This window comes from Melopsittacus undulatus, chromosome 8, assembly GCF_012275295.1.
Source record: "Melopsittacus undulatus isolate bMelUnd1 chromosome 8, bMelUnd1.mat.Z, whole genome shotgun sequence".
Taxonomy (NCBI): Eukaryota; Metazoa; Chordata; class Aves; order Psittaciformes; family Psittaculidae; genus Melopsittacus; species Melopsittacus undulatus.
This window is the reverse complement of record NC_047534.1, coordinates 5,069,232-5,084,224: the sequence shown is the minus strand read 5'-3', so window position 1 is coordinate 5,084,224 and position 14,993 is coordinate 5,069,232. Positions and strand designations below refer to the sequence as shown.

Here is a 14,993-nt window from a genome sequence, read left to right as displayed (position 1 = left end):
TCTCAACATTGCAGTCCCAGTACAAACCAGATGACACAAATCAGAACAGAAGAGCCCAAAATGTCATACTGTTGCTGTGGTTGGTGCTGGTGCTTCAGTACCACAGACAGGCAGCTCAAAACCCCAATCTCACCAGCCCTCAGAACCACTCTCCCTCCAGGGCACAGCACATCAATCTCACTTCATTTTGAAGTTCTGCTTTCTTCCCTTAACATCCCAATCTTGCAAGCTGCACGTAGAAAGCACTTCATATCACAGAATCATAGAATAGTTAGAGTTGGAAAGGACCTTAAGATCATCCAGTTCCAAACCCCCTGCCATGGGCCGGGACACATCACACTAGACAATGTCACCCAAGGCTCTGTCCAACCTGGCCTTGAGCACTACCAGCAACAGGGCATTTACCACTTCTTTGGACAACCTGTTCCAGTGCCTCACCATCCTCACAGTAGAGAGCTGCTTCCTTACAGTTAACCTGAACTTCCTCAGTTTAGGTTTAAACCCATCACCCCTTGTCCTACCACTACACTCCCTGATGAAGAGTCACTCTTCAGCGTCCTTGTAGGCCCTCTTTCAGATATTGGAAGGCTGCTATACCCAAGTCCTTTCACATACCGTGACAATAAAACAGTAGCCCTCAGCCTTGGCAGTAAGCACAGATTGAAACTGTAAGTTTCTTTCCTCCCACATACCTCATATACCCCAAACAGAAAAAGAAGAAACCAACCCGTCAGTCTCTCATTCCCAAAACTAGAGTTGAATTATATAGTCCAGAAGTTTGGATATCAAGAACGATGAATATTCAGAACAAAGGCTGGGAAGATAACTGAGTCTTAGAGCATGCCAAAGCAGTCAGAGGTAAGTAGATCTAATAAACCTGCCTGTGAAAGCCAAACCCCAACAAACATCATCCACAAACAATGTTAGAAGAAAACAGAAGCAAACTTAGAGACCTGTTCATAGAAAGTGGTACTGTGACAGTGTGATCATATTGAAGATAGAAACAGTGGCAGTTCAGCAATTACTGCTCTCCTTCTGCTCTCAAAAACTGGTACATGAGCTCAGTGCCTGCATCAGCCACAGGGGTCAGAGCAGCCAAGAGCAGTTATGACTGCCTTGTGTCACTGCTACAGGCTCCTGTGACTGGGATTAAGATACGGACTGGATTGGTGTCACAAGCACTTTGACACCACCTTGGCTTACTGCTGTCATAGTGCTTTGGTCATTTTCAATGCTGGAAGCTACCAGGGAGGAGCTTCTGAAATGAGATGGCAAAGTTCCAGAAGTTTGAAATGTATTCACAGAAAGAGCCTCTATTCTCTCCAGTAAAACAAACATCCCTGTTTCACACCACTTTTGCATCCTTCTTTGCATGCACATTTATCTTCAAGATCTTATTTCATCACATTGCACAATATACCATATAGGCCTACCCACCACCAGTTACTTTTTCCTTGGTGAACACAGTACAAAAATCAACCAGGCAACAATAAACTAATCAAAAACCTTCTAGAAGTCTTCACCATGTCTACCCCCACTGGAGATCCTACAGCTTCCTGATTCTGCTCACTGCTGCTGTGACTGCAGTACAACAGCTCCACACTTGAGAAAAAGATGCATCTGACATTCCTAACTCTTCAGATTCCACTTGAGCTTGATTGTGGAGATACTGCCAAGCATTTATAACTTAAGTTTAAATGACAGTCCTATATAATACTTATTGTATGAATAACTTTGATGCTAAAGAGATCTACTTTGGACAAGAGTTTCAGTGAGCAAGCACAAATGAAAGCCACAGCCATTAAATCACAAAATGACTCAAAGTCACTCGTGCAGAGCTACTTCAGTTCTTTTCATCCTAATTCTGAATTCTTAAGTTTTCCTGATATGCTACCAAGAAAATATTTTATTTACTTCAACCATTCTGTTGAATGATCTGAGCCTCTGCCAGCTAAAAGCCTTCTCCAAACTCAGCTCAAGCCTCCTTCCTCTGCTGATCTACAGCTTCCCTCACAAAACCCTCCACTTCAGAAGCATCTCAAAGAAACAGTGCCAGAATAATGCACTTCTTGTAGAACTCAATACCTCCATCCACTGTGTTCCATACTTAACCTTTGCAAAGACAGGATTAAAGCAAAACCACAAAGGCATATGGAAAACAAATCCCCCTGCTCAGAGTAATGTTGCAAATGCAGATGCTTAGAGAACATTTGGCACATGCTTAGCATTTACTCTTTGCACAGTCATGTACCAAGACCAGGATTTCTGAACTGTTCAATTTTTCTCCTACCACACTTACTGTAATGTCTTTACAAGGAAAAGAAAAATCTGCACATAGCATATAGAATCATAGAATAGTTAGGGTTGGAAAGGACCTTGAGCTCATCCATTGCCATGGGCAGGGACACCTCACACTAAACCATGCCACCCAAGGCTCTGTCCAAAACCTTGAACACCGCCAGGGATGGAGCATTTATACCTTCCCTGGGCAACTCATTCCAGCACCTCACCATCCCCACAGTAAAGAACTTCCTCCTTATATCCAATCTAAACTTCTAAACTTCTCCCGTTTAGGTTTGAACCCATTATCCCTTGTCCTATCACTAGAGTCCCTAATGAGGAGTCTTTCCTGAGCATCCTTATAGGCCCCCTTCAGATACTGGAAAGCTGCTATGAGTTCTCCACACAGCCTTCTCTTCTCCAAGCTGAAGAGCCCCAACTTTCCCAGCCTGTCTTCATACGAATACATATGACAGAGAGTGTTCTGAAATTCCTGTAACTAATACTTATGTGTGCAAAGAGCTTTTTTTAAGCTCCTCTGTGAGATCCTCCAAGTAAGAGGATAACTGAGCAAAACAAACAAGCAGCCACATCTTTAAGTGCTACCTTTCATACCAGCACATCTCCTGAACTATTCAACCAGTGCAAAAAACATACAGAAAGGTTTTGCATGTGAAATCAATACCTCTTTGCACAGGCATCTGGCTGCCCTCTGAAGCTGAGCTCAGGTAAGCTACATCCATCCTTTTTCACTTTCAAAATCCTGAGGGAATGGGCACAATTACAGCAGTGAAAGATTCAAATCTATCCTGCAAAGAAACTTTTTGCTTCAAACCCAGGGTACTACATAAACAATCACAAATCCCATGTGCACACTCACCACAGACTGTAAAGCTATCCATTTTTTATCAGGCTTAGAATAAAAGCTCAACCATAGAGCTTCCCAGAAAGGAGAAATGACACCTGTGTATTGATTCTGTATCAGGGCTACCTCAGAATTAAGGGGAAGAACATAATAGTTGAAACAAATGTTGCCCCCACATCCTCCCTTCAGAAAACACAAAGCCTTTAAATACACAAAACCAGCTCAACTGCATAGTTACCCTCTGAAAACCCATCAATTACCTAAACTGGGCTGTTTGGCAGAGAAATGAGACAGGGTCCAACCAGCCCTGGAATTAATTTGGGAGGAGAAGAGGATTTATTTCAAGAGGGAGGGATTTTATTCTCTCTTTCCCTTCTCCTACCTCACTTGCCAGCAATTGTCATGGCCCAAAGAGACAGGAGAAGAAAATTTCATTAATAAATTTATTTCAACTTTCTTTTCAATGATGCTCAAAATGAATGCAAATCCATTCATTATTAGGTTTAAAAATTCCATTTCATGGGATAATCAGACTTCAAAAAACTCAATTTTAGTTTTAATCAGATTTTAACAAGGATATTAAGTCCATTTCGTGCAGAAGAGGGGAGAAACAGGGAATTTAACGCCAAATGTATTCAAGCTTAGCCCCGGGAGATAATTAAATAAAATTAATTTGGCAAGGGCTGTCTGTCAATGGAAAGGCTCCAGACAGCAGAGCACGATTCTGAAAGAAACAAAAGCAGTTCATTACTGTACAAACAGATACAAAGCTTATTGTTCACACAGAAGGGAACTGCAGCTCTTCCACAACAGCAAGACAACCTGAGCCCTCGAGCTGCCTCTGACAGGCACAGCAGTTTGTGGAGGAGAAGGTAGTTATTTCCTTCTCATTTCAGCCGAGTCCTTTAAAGTCCCCTAGCACAGGAAGGATGGAAAATGCAGGGGACAGCTTACACACAACCAGAATGATTCCAGTGAAACACAGCAAAAGACAAGAAAGAACCAAGTGAGAGACAGCTCCTTAAACCTATGAAAACCTACATGCAATTTGAAGCAGCTGGCAAGATTCCCAACAGATACAATTCCATCAAATTCCATGCAGTGATTTAGTTCCACCATAGATCATAGAATCACAGAACAGTTTGGGTTGGAAGGGATCTTAAAGCTCATCCAATTCCAACCCCCTGCCATGGGCAGGGACACCTTCCACTAGACCAGGTTGCTCCAAGCCCCATCCAACACTGTCAGGGATGGGACAGCCACAGCTTCTCTAGGCATCTGAATCCCAAATTAATACCAAAAGAATCCTGTTCTCCCTGACAAATCCATGGATTGATATGAATGCTAAAACCTTGGGAACTGCCCTTCTGATGTATCAGTGATTAAGGGCCAAACATTTATTCTGTAACCCTTCCAATCTTAGACACAAAGTGTAGCTCTTTTAACACTGTATACTACCAGATCAGTCTGACACTTACCTACTAACATCATAGGATACTAGAGACTGTCCATGAAAGTGACTTCTGGCAAATACTTAACATTCATCATGGAAACAAGAAGCAGAAGGGCTGACTCTAAAGCAAAGTTCAGGATTTGCTTTGTATCCTCCAGATTCTTCCCCAACATGGGACTCTTTAAAGATTTGGCTGGACAAGATGCTGAGATATCTTGTCTAGACCATGCTTTTGCCATGAAAGATTGGATCAGATGATCCTTGATGTCCTTTCCAACCTGACATTCCATGAAACTCTACTGATCTAGACACACCATCATGAAAAACAACTGTGCAGGATTCAAGAAGCAGACAAACATTTTAGAAAGAAGCTGTTCTCAATATGTAACTACAGTCAGAAGACTGACACTGAGAAACAGCACATTTCAGCAGTTCTCATAAGCCATAAATGGAAGCACATGCATTTTCCAATATCTTTGTCTACCCAACTGGAAATAAAAAAATTAAGAGCACTTTTCGCTCTTCCTCTCTACCACCCTTCCAAATAGGATCAGTTATTAATAAGTGCCAGTTGCATTTCCCTCACCAGCTACTTGAGATAGGTGAGCCAATAGGTGTTGTGTGACCTTGACAAGTGGCCAGCTATCTAGAAGGCAGATGATGTCTTTGCCAAAGTCACACTGGAAGCCATCAGGCCTAAATGAAAGGCTTGTCACAAAATAGGCTTGATGCCACCAACCTTGGCTGCTATATTTGCAGAAACCCACCTGAAGCCACAATGCTTTGCCCCTGGGAATACAAGGAGGATGAAGAAATTTCATGTGTAAAAGTATTTACAAAGCTGACTAAAAAAAGATAAATTAATGACTAGGTTAAAGTACCATCTTCTGGAGTAACTCAAGAGCACAGCTGTGAGGTTATCAAGGAAAACTGTTTAAATTAAGAGCTGACTCTTCCAACTGAGCATACTGATACTCAACACATTCTGAGTCAAAGCCAGATATCCCATTTCTGTCCTCCTTAGAAAAGTCAGCAGAAGGGTGGTGAGGCCCTGGAAAAGGTTGCCCAAAGAAGTAGTGAATGCTCCATCCCTGGCAGTGTTCAAGGCCAGGCTGGACAGAGAACTGGGTAGCAAGGTCTGGCATGAGATGCCCGTGCACATAGCAAGGGGTTGGAACTGAATGTTCTTAAGGTCCTTTCCAACCCTAACTATTCTGTGAATCTATGAGTTCAAGCCCTCGCTGAACAGCATCATGTGTACCACAGAAGGAGGATTATTTGTGTTATTAGATCAGAAAAGAAGTTAACTTGGTCAGCAAGGTGTAACTCAGAAAAATCCAGAATTTCCTAATACTTCCTACCCAAAAAACCAATCTTCCTTTCACTACACTGTTCATATCAGTGCATCTCTGGAAGAGAGTTTAAACAAGTAATGAGAACTCAAAAGCAATTCCAACAAGAACAACACATGATAGAACATAGTTCTTGCAATAGTTGCCAATTGCTTCCCACAAAGAGGCACAGCAATTGTTAAACTTCACTGACAAAAGAGCTGAGAACAGAGAATCTGTAAGGATTGACTCAGAGTGGTACTAGAGGGGGAAGAAGAGATGCTTGAAATCAAGTAAATACCTTTCTAGAAAGGCCAAAAGGATCACTGTTGAACAGTCAGGCTCTCTGACAGATCTCATTTCCGTTTATAGCAAGAGGCAGTAAAACTTGAGAGCTGCTTCAGTGTGCAGAAGTTTCTAACACGCTATTCCAAAATGTATCATCCGCTTACAAAATGCCATTGTGCAACAGACATGACTTCATTAGAACAAACATTTCACTGCCAGGTAATGACCAAAATAGGTGCAGAACACATCTTAGTGCATCAGCAGCAACTAGAGAGAAAAGAAAAACACTAAGAACATCCAAACACAATAATCACCACACAAAAAACTTTGACAAGGTACTCCCTGCATTTTGCATCAGTGGCAAGGAAGGAAAGAAAGTTCTGTATACCTCTAGCTCTTAACTGCTTTGGCTACACGAAACAATTGGGCATGTTTTATGACCTGGCTCCATCTTCCACAAGCTATTCTAACCCCACAGACAGCTCCATTTGAAAACAGGATCCTTGAACTATCCGTATCAGCATTAGAAATAACCTCTTCTCTCCTCCATCTCCTGCCAACCTTCGCCAAAGAAAGCCAGTCCTTCCACTCACCACTGGCTCAGGAAGCTCTTGGGCTCCTACCAGCAATCCTTTTCTGCACTCACCTCCCACTATCTTCCTCCACAGCATGACCAGAACTCCAAGAAGCACCTCCCAGGCCATCTACAGAGGTACTTGAACACTTCCATCTTCCTGGAAGTTTCCTCTTGATGCATCGTATGCATGTGAATTAACAGGCATTCTGTTGTAAACAAGTACAGAGCCCTTCTTCCAGTCTTTTCCATGTACTGCATTTTACAAAAGAAGGTTGTATTCAGCTCCCAATTCCATGGAGCCTTGTGCTTTGTTTCATTGAATTTTATCCCACATTTTTACTCTAATCCTTAGGGCCACTCAGATCTGCACATCCAGCTTTTGGCTAATTAACAAATCTTCTGAACCTGGCATCATTAGCCAAGTTTTATCAGCACACACCAAATTTCCGCACCAAAACCATGAACAGAAATACTAAATAAAGCAGATCCTAAGGAAGATCTTTGAGGAATTCTACTTCCCCTTCAACAATATTAAATCTATACCTGCCTAAATAATTCCATATACACCCTACAATTCTTCTTTTAATTTTCATCTTCTCCTGCATGGTTTATACTTTCCCAAGTGGCTCTCTTGAGCCAGTATTTCAGTGAAGTTCATATAAATAAGATCCATTGTGTTTTATTTGATAGAGTAACCAAGTTTCCAGACAAAAAAAAAGCCTTAGCCTGGCACAATCCACCTTGGTACTCCTTGATCCACCAAAGGAGGTAGATTCCTTATACATCTAAGGGAGAGGGAAGGCATAGCATGTCAAAAGAAACTGAAACACTGACAGATGCTGAAATGGAAATGTGAAGGTGAAATTAAAAATGAGCTAGAGATTACAGTGATATTGGGTTTGTGGAAATGGCCAAATGAGAGGCTGAATAAGAATCAAGGATGAGCTTTTTGAGTTCTCTGGCAGCAGCAAACCATCCCCTTGCTCATTAGTCTCTGCTATTTAAATGATAATTTCATTTTAAGGCAAACAGGACTGCTTAATGCAGGAAAAGTGGCTCTTTATAAAAGCCTCTGTATTTTTGAAAGCTTCTCCTTCACAGCAGAGTGAGCACCTAAGTTCAAGCCATTTACACATAACATGGGTCACTACATGCTGGAAGAAAGCAAGCTACTTTCAGCCAATTGTTTTCAACAGCATTCAAACACTGATTTAGAAGTGCCTGACTGGTGGGTTCCCTGTAGCAAACAAATCACCAGCTATGCAGAAGACACCACCAGCACACATTTCTAAACTCACTTTTGTTCCTGCTGGATAAAAGCGCCTTAAGTTTATTGATTTGGGAAGTGACTCTATATTCAAGTTGTGACAATGTTCTATATTCTGATAAAAACAATGAAAATGGAAGTGAGATGGAAAACAAAGTGATATTTTCCAGTTAAAAGGGTCCACTGGCATCTTCCAAAGTAAAGTTCTTACTCCCCTGGTAAGAATTATCCATCTTTTCTTTGATATCATTATTCTCCACACAGTTCTTGTAGGCAAACTACCGAAGTTCCTCAAATTATGCAACAAAGAAGATGGATAACGTGCTAAGTTCTTGTTCAATAGTTTTCTCTGTCTCCAGAATGCCAGATCTGTGATCCTGGAAAGACAGTTTCTTTAACTAGTCCCAGAGCTTTGAAATGCAAAGCAAGGACAGGCATCTTTTTGATGTGAGCTTGCTTACTTCTGTCTCTGATTATACATTACAGCCTCGGTCTGCCTGGATATCAGATGTTCATCCATTATGTTTTACACTTTTCCTTATCTTTCCTTTAGTCTCAAAGACTTATTACTCTGATATATTCAAATGGAAACAAAAGCACTAATGGCAAAGAGAAGGAACAGTAATATTTTTGAACATCAGAGATAAGTACAGCTTTTGCGGAGAAAATTAATATCAGATAAGAAAATTTGGCAGGAAGCTTTTCCCAGCACTTCAGTGAAGTACTGACAGGAACAGACCTACAGTATTATAGGACATCTATACAAAGACATGCAGATTGTCATGACATTAGCATTAAGTGGATCAACAGCGTAAGAATGGGAGAAGCCTAAACTCTGGCTAAAGCACATATTTGACATCAGGCATCCAAACATCTCATTTAAACACCTCACTCCTTTACAAAACCCAGACGTGGCCTGAAGTCTCCTAAAGCTGCATTCTGACTCCTCTGAACAAACTGCAGCTTCAGATATTGAGATGACAAAGGAACATTTTCTCTGCACCACGCACAAAAAGCATTCTGTCACAGAAAGCTAAAACCCAAGGCACTGCAGAAATTGAAGAATAATGTATATTTTAAACATAACAAGATAACAAAGCCCAGAAGAGCTTAGAGCAATACTCCAGCATATGCTGTATGTCACATTCAATAGGTGACAGCTGCCTCCAAGACTTCTCCATGTAAATTATTGTAAGACATTGTGATTTGTTTTCTCTTGAAACCTTTACCTCACTCTCTAAAGACAAAGATCCCCTCTGGAGCAATTCAGGCACTTCTCCCTCAAGATTTTAAATGCTTCAAAAGCAATGCCTTCATCTTTTACATGTATACTGAATACATAGCCTTTATATATAAATGATCCTCATCCTCCACTTTCATCCCGGCTGCTCATTGCCACTTCCCTCTGCCCTGCTCTGGAACAGCACAGGCATTCCTGCACCCACACAGAAAGCTGATGAGGGAAGCAATCTGTCTGAGAGCTGGTTTCCATTCTAGATTACTTCTTGCTCTGCAGGACCTAGTCCAGCTGCAGTGCTCAGGGACCCAATAAAGTACCACATAGAACACAACATTTGCACACAGATACTCAAGTCAGAAGTCAAAGTACATTTGACCTCTTTGGAGAGTGAATTCTTTAACATTTATCAAACCTTCAATGGAAAGCAATTTTTTATGACAAAATTAAGCTCTTAAAAGTAACTGTAAAATGCGGTACTGTGTCTATTCAGGACATCAGCAGATACTTTCCCATGAGGTAAGCTGAGACCTCACAACTATAAAAGCTTCCTCTAAGCAGCACAGCTTCTCCTCTTGTTTTGGTTTTTGCTGTTTGTTTGTGGGGAGCTTTAATTAGTGTTTCCCTTTACATGGTGTTTATCTTGGTTTTTGGTGCCTTGGGAATTCCCACTGTGAGGAGACAGCTTGTTTTGCACTGGGAACCTCCTAAACAGCAGTCATGCAATTCTCAGTATGTTCACAGATCATGAATCACAATTATTTACTTAAAATTTAGATGTACAAAATGAAGTTTCAAGGTCCTCATATTATGCTACTTATGATTTTCTTCTCCAATTAGAGACTTAGCTCTAAAGTAGGGGGCACCATTAGTCAACCCAGAGAAATCCATTCCCCTTATCCCCCGCAAACATGGAAATTAGCACTTCAGCTCAGGACAGTTACCGATAGCAGTCAGCAAACACATTTCTTGCTTGGTGACAAAAGACCAGAGGGATACAATAGGCTACTCCAATAACAATATCTGCTCAACTATGGAGCAATCATGCCAGAAATATGGCACTACTAGCAACAGTAACCCCCAAACCTCATCTTGCTTGGTTACACTTAATGAAGTATCCAGAAGCAGATAGGAGCAACTCACATCATTCCAACAGCTCTGCTCTGGGTATCTGTCAACAGATTTTTGAGGCTTTTTAAACCAGTAACCACTTATTCGTAATGGACATTCAGAGGAAGGTAAATTAGCACCTTGTGAGAAAGGAGAAGATTATGAGCTTCTTTCACTACTGCAAAGATATTCAATGCCTGGTATGGAAGAGAGCACAGAGTAGCTAAGCATAGTTAATCAAGATTCAAAAAGCAAAGCAGAGAACTCCAATATTCTCCCTTCTCTCCTATTCACTGGGGAAAAAAGAGCACTAATCTACCACTAAATGCAGAATCAAGAAATCTGATTCCCTTTTCCCTCCCTCTCTCCTCCCTTCCCCCAGCTCCAAAAGCAAAATGTGCATAGGACTTCCAGTACTGAGTGTAGCACCTGTGTAATTACAAATTACAACTATGCTATCCACTGTACTAAACAGAGATACTTCCCACTTAATTAAACCCTTTCTTGGAGAGGAAATGCATGCACATTCACACTATCTCCTCTTCTTATCTGGTCTCAGACACTGCAGGAAGCTAGGCCCCAAGATTTGTCAGCCAGCCAGCCCACAGATGTTTCCACAAGAAACCCAGGTCGGCACTAACAGGTTCATTCTTTGGCTCTAAGGGACAGGTCAGCAGATCAGTGGCTGCTGCCTGCACCTGGCAGGCTCCACTGAGTGAAAATGGTCCTTAAGCATTGGCCTGAATTCCTGTTAAATATGCACTTCTCTTTCCAGACCCAGGCAGCAAGCACACAAACAGCTAGAGCAGCTTAATGTACTATCATCAGTGAAGCCAACTGAATCTACCCTTGTAATTTGAAGGACGACTATAGGTACTCTCCAAACTCATGCTTCATTAAACCAAGAGTCCCTCTAGGTCAACCTTACACCAAAGGCACTGAAATCTCCCTTCCAATATAACCACAACTGGATGTGATTCACAAATGCTCAAAACCATGTCTGAAGCTTCTGTTCAAGCACACTGCTTTTCTTTCTGATATGTCAGACTCGCACTTAACTTCCATACTGTATTCCATGGCCCTTCACAAAAGAGAGCTGATCTCTCTAGTGCTTCCTTGTGATGGGTATGGAAAACAGCAATATGATTCCAAAGACACGAACAAAATCTATTGCTTTATCTTCCACAAATGTGTGACCTTTCAGCAGAACTCCTGTCTTTTAAGACTTGAAATATTCTGCTACTTATGCATGAATACAAAGACAAATTCAGCATTAAACCTTGTCAGCTACTATTAGTGACTATCAGTAACTTCAGTATCTAAGTAACTACCTACCTCATCTTTAAAACATACCAGATACATCCTGGAATGCAAAATGATGTGTACCTCTTTATGAATAGCGAAGTCAACCAGCTAATTTATTAGAGGACAAAGGCAATACCAGTCAAACAGACAAGCAGCCGGGAAAAAGCTTATTTACATGAAAAGCTCACAGAATAAGAACACTTTTTTGGGTATCTTCTACATGCTGCAGAAGGGAAAGTCAAACAGTAACAGTGCTGCTCTGGAGGACGCAATTTTAAGGGGTGGGGGGAGAAGAACCAGACTTTGAAAAACTCTTATTAAACAAGACTAAATGTGTGGTGTAATTATGAAGTTTACAGAGCTGGTTTGAAAAACGCTCTACTCTGTATGCCATTACAGAAATATGCACAAATCTTTTTCACATTTTTCACACCAAGTTACTACCCAAAGTACTGGACAAGGAGACAGTGACTGCATGTATGTAGCATTGATAGCAACATTCCTTACACTCACTGACCCTTCCTGAGAGCCCAGCTGACAGTTTTATATCAGGCTGAGCCTGCCATACTGGAGCAGAAATACAGTTTTCTCCAGCAGCAGGAGAAAGGACACCACATCATCAATGATTTTACATGTTATCATCCACATAAATCACCTGCCTCCTCCTCTCACACATAGCCTTCCCCAAGGACTTTTTGTTTAAAATACATGTTAAAAGGCAGTTAATAAACTGCCTGGGAAATATCTCTAAGCTAATAGCACAACTCTAAAAAACCAAGTCTGTCATGGTTCTCCAGTGAAGACAGTCAACAACTCAATTACACAAATACTAGATCCCGTAGAAATACAAACTACATCAGCACATTCTAGAGAGACAGAGTATAAGCTTATTTTCTCAATGCAACTCTTTCTTAATAACAAAGTCCTACAAAATCCATACATGAATGTCCTTCTCCAAGGGAGTCAACTCCAAAATAAGGAAGACTTTCTACTTGCAAAGCAAGAATTTCAAAATTCAGCATTTTTTTTCCTTTTACAGTTCAAACCAAATCCTACAGCAGGAATATGAAGTCAGAGCAACACATGACAAATGCATGAAAATCCCTGGCAGCCTAACAGTAACTCACAAAAAAAGACCTGTAAGACAAAAATCACATCCACTATAAGAAACAGTGAATGATACCAGGGAAGTAGGCAGTAAGAAGATCAAGATCCTAAAAGGACTTATATTTTACCACAAAAAAGATTAGGACATGCATAATGTGCATACACAAACCAAACATAACTACAATGTGTGCTAATTTATTGTCTGGGTATTGTGGAGCTTACAATGATACCGTAACAATTGTATAAGGCAGATATAATTCTAAAGGCAAATTCTGGACAGAAGATTGCACAACAGAACACAACACACCAACATGCTCTAGAGATAAAGCTGTCTTTGCTGCTATAGTTCATGAGTGCAAGAAAACCCAGGAGCTTACAAGTAGAATCCAGAACCAGAAAACCTAAGATTAGCCTTTGCGTAAGCTATTAATGAACTTGTTTCTGCCTACAAAAGGTGAAGCATTATAAACACTTTGCTCTTTCATTGTTACCAAAAACAGACCAGTGATAAAGCCAGCAGGATTACCACTACGCTCCTAAAAGCTGCACCTCCTTTACAAGTATTATCACATAAAATTACACTCCAAGGTCTGATCATAAGCCAATCTGACAAAAAGCCTGCTGGGACCAGGCACTCAGTGAACAGAAACCACTGAGAGCAGACACAGAACAAGCCCTGTGGAAGTGCTGGAGGAAATTAAAAACCATCCTCTCCTAAAACACCACATGCTGTACATGCTTAACTTACATTCTCCGTATCAATGAAGAGGATGATAACATGCATTTCCCTTTTTCCTTGCTCATCTAGTTATTAACAAACAGCATATTGCTCTGCGTCTTTGCGCAGTTCTCTCTGCGACAACTATCCAACTTGCTCCTGTTTTCTTCTACTATGAGATGGGCAATTAACTCTTTTCTTGATAATTTTAAAGGTCTTTTCCAACCTAGTTGATTCTATGATTCACCAACAGTATACTCCAGGAACTTAACTAGGACAATGATCTCTCATCATCTTCATCAATCCTGACTGAGAAGCAATGTAATTCATGATGTAAGAAATCTAAGCAACAACAAAAAAGAGGGGGAAAAGAAGAGGGAGAAGGAAATCATCCAGCTCCACTTGCTACAATTTCATGCAAAAAATGGTTTTTCTCAGGAGCAATTCCCTCCTCTGTAAGAGAAGACGCCATTAATAGCACTAAACAATATGGCCCAATCAAAGCCTAGCACTTTCCAGTGAATATTCTGATTTTAAATGAAGGACTTATTAGACTTCCACAGGCAGAATCACTTGGTTCCATTTCTCTCCCAGTGTGAAATTACCTCATTAAACCTTTAACAGCTTGAGGTAAGTAAAAAGCTTTTACTCTGCTGTCTGATAGCACACGTTTTGTGAAAAGGATTCATACTATTTCTGGCCTTTCCTTGCCATAGGAGAGGTAGCACAATTCTAACTCTATCTAAATGTATGTATCCTCAGTAGAGGCAGGAGAGGATATCAGTCATACTAGCATGCCTCTAGAGAAAGGTTCATTGTCCTCATTAAACAGAAAACAGTAAGAAAACTAAGGGAGCTTTCCCAAGTTAAACACAAGTATTTTCTATGTGAAGCAATAATGTGCCCAAACCAGAGGTGCATATTCAAATGCTCCTACTTCCAAACAATCCCAGCAGTTTGCAGATACAACTCTATTGTTGGGCACATGTAATGAATGGAATAGAAACTACTAGTAAAGTTAGGTTCTATGGTTCATGTTGCACCTCAAGCCTTGATCCAGTATGAAAGGTGATCTGTACTAGAATGCTACTATCAAGACAGTTATTTACAAAGAAGCACCTCTCCTTCTAGTGTAACAACAATGTAAGCATTTAGAGAAGATAAAGCAGTGCTGAAGCAGGACACATGAAGGCGTAGTTACACAGAAAACCTCCTGCAGTGCAAGAAAATGATCAGAAAATGCACCATTTCCAGCCCCTCTCTATATCACATACGTACCAGAGGTGAAAAAATCTGGTTCAGTGCTCCACATGTCAGAAAATTGTTAAGTAACAGTACCCAAACTGACAAGCTTCTGTTGCAAAACGTCATTGGAGGGGTGAAGAGTTTTCCCCCTTTTATAAGAAACTGAGTTTATTCCATTTCTCCTTAGTAAAAACAAAACAGTTCTTCAGC

At 40.8% G+C, this 14,993-nt stretch overlaps 1 protein-coding gene across 2 annotated transcripts in view; it reads right to left on the bottom strand.

Moving 5' to 3' along the window:
- MAD1L1 (mitotic arrest deficient 1 like 1) overlaps positions 1-14,993 on the bottom strand; it is a 366,896-nt gene that overhangs the window by 341,158 nt on the left and 10,745 nt on the right. The gene's annotated exons all lie outside the window — the stretch shown is intronic.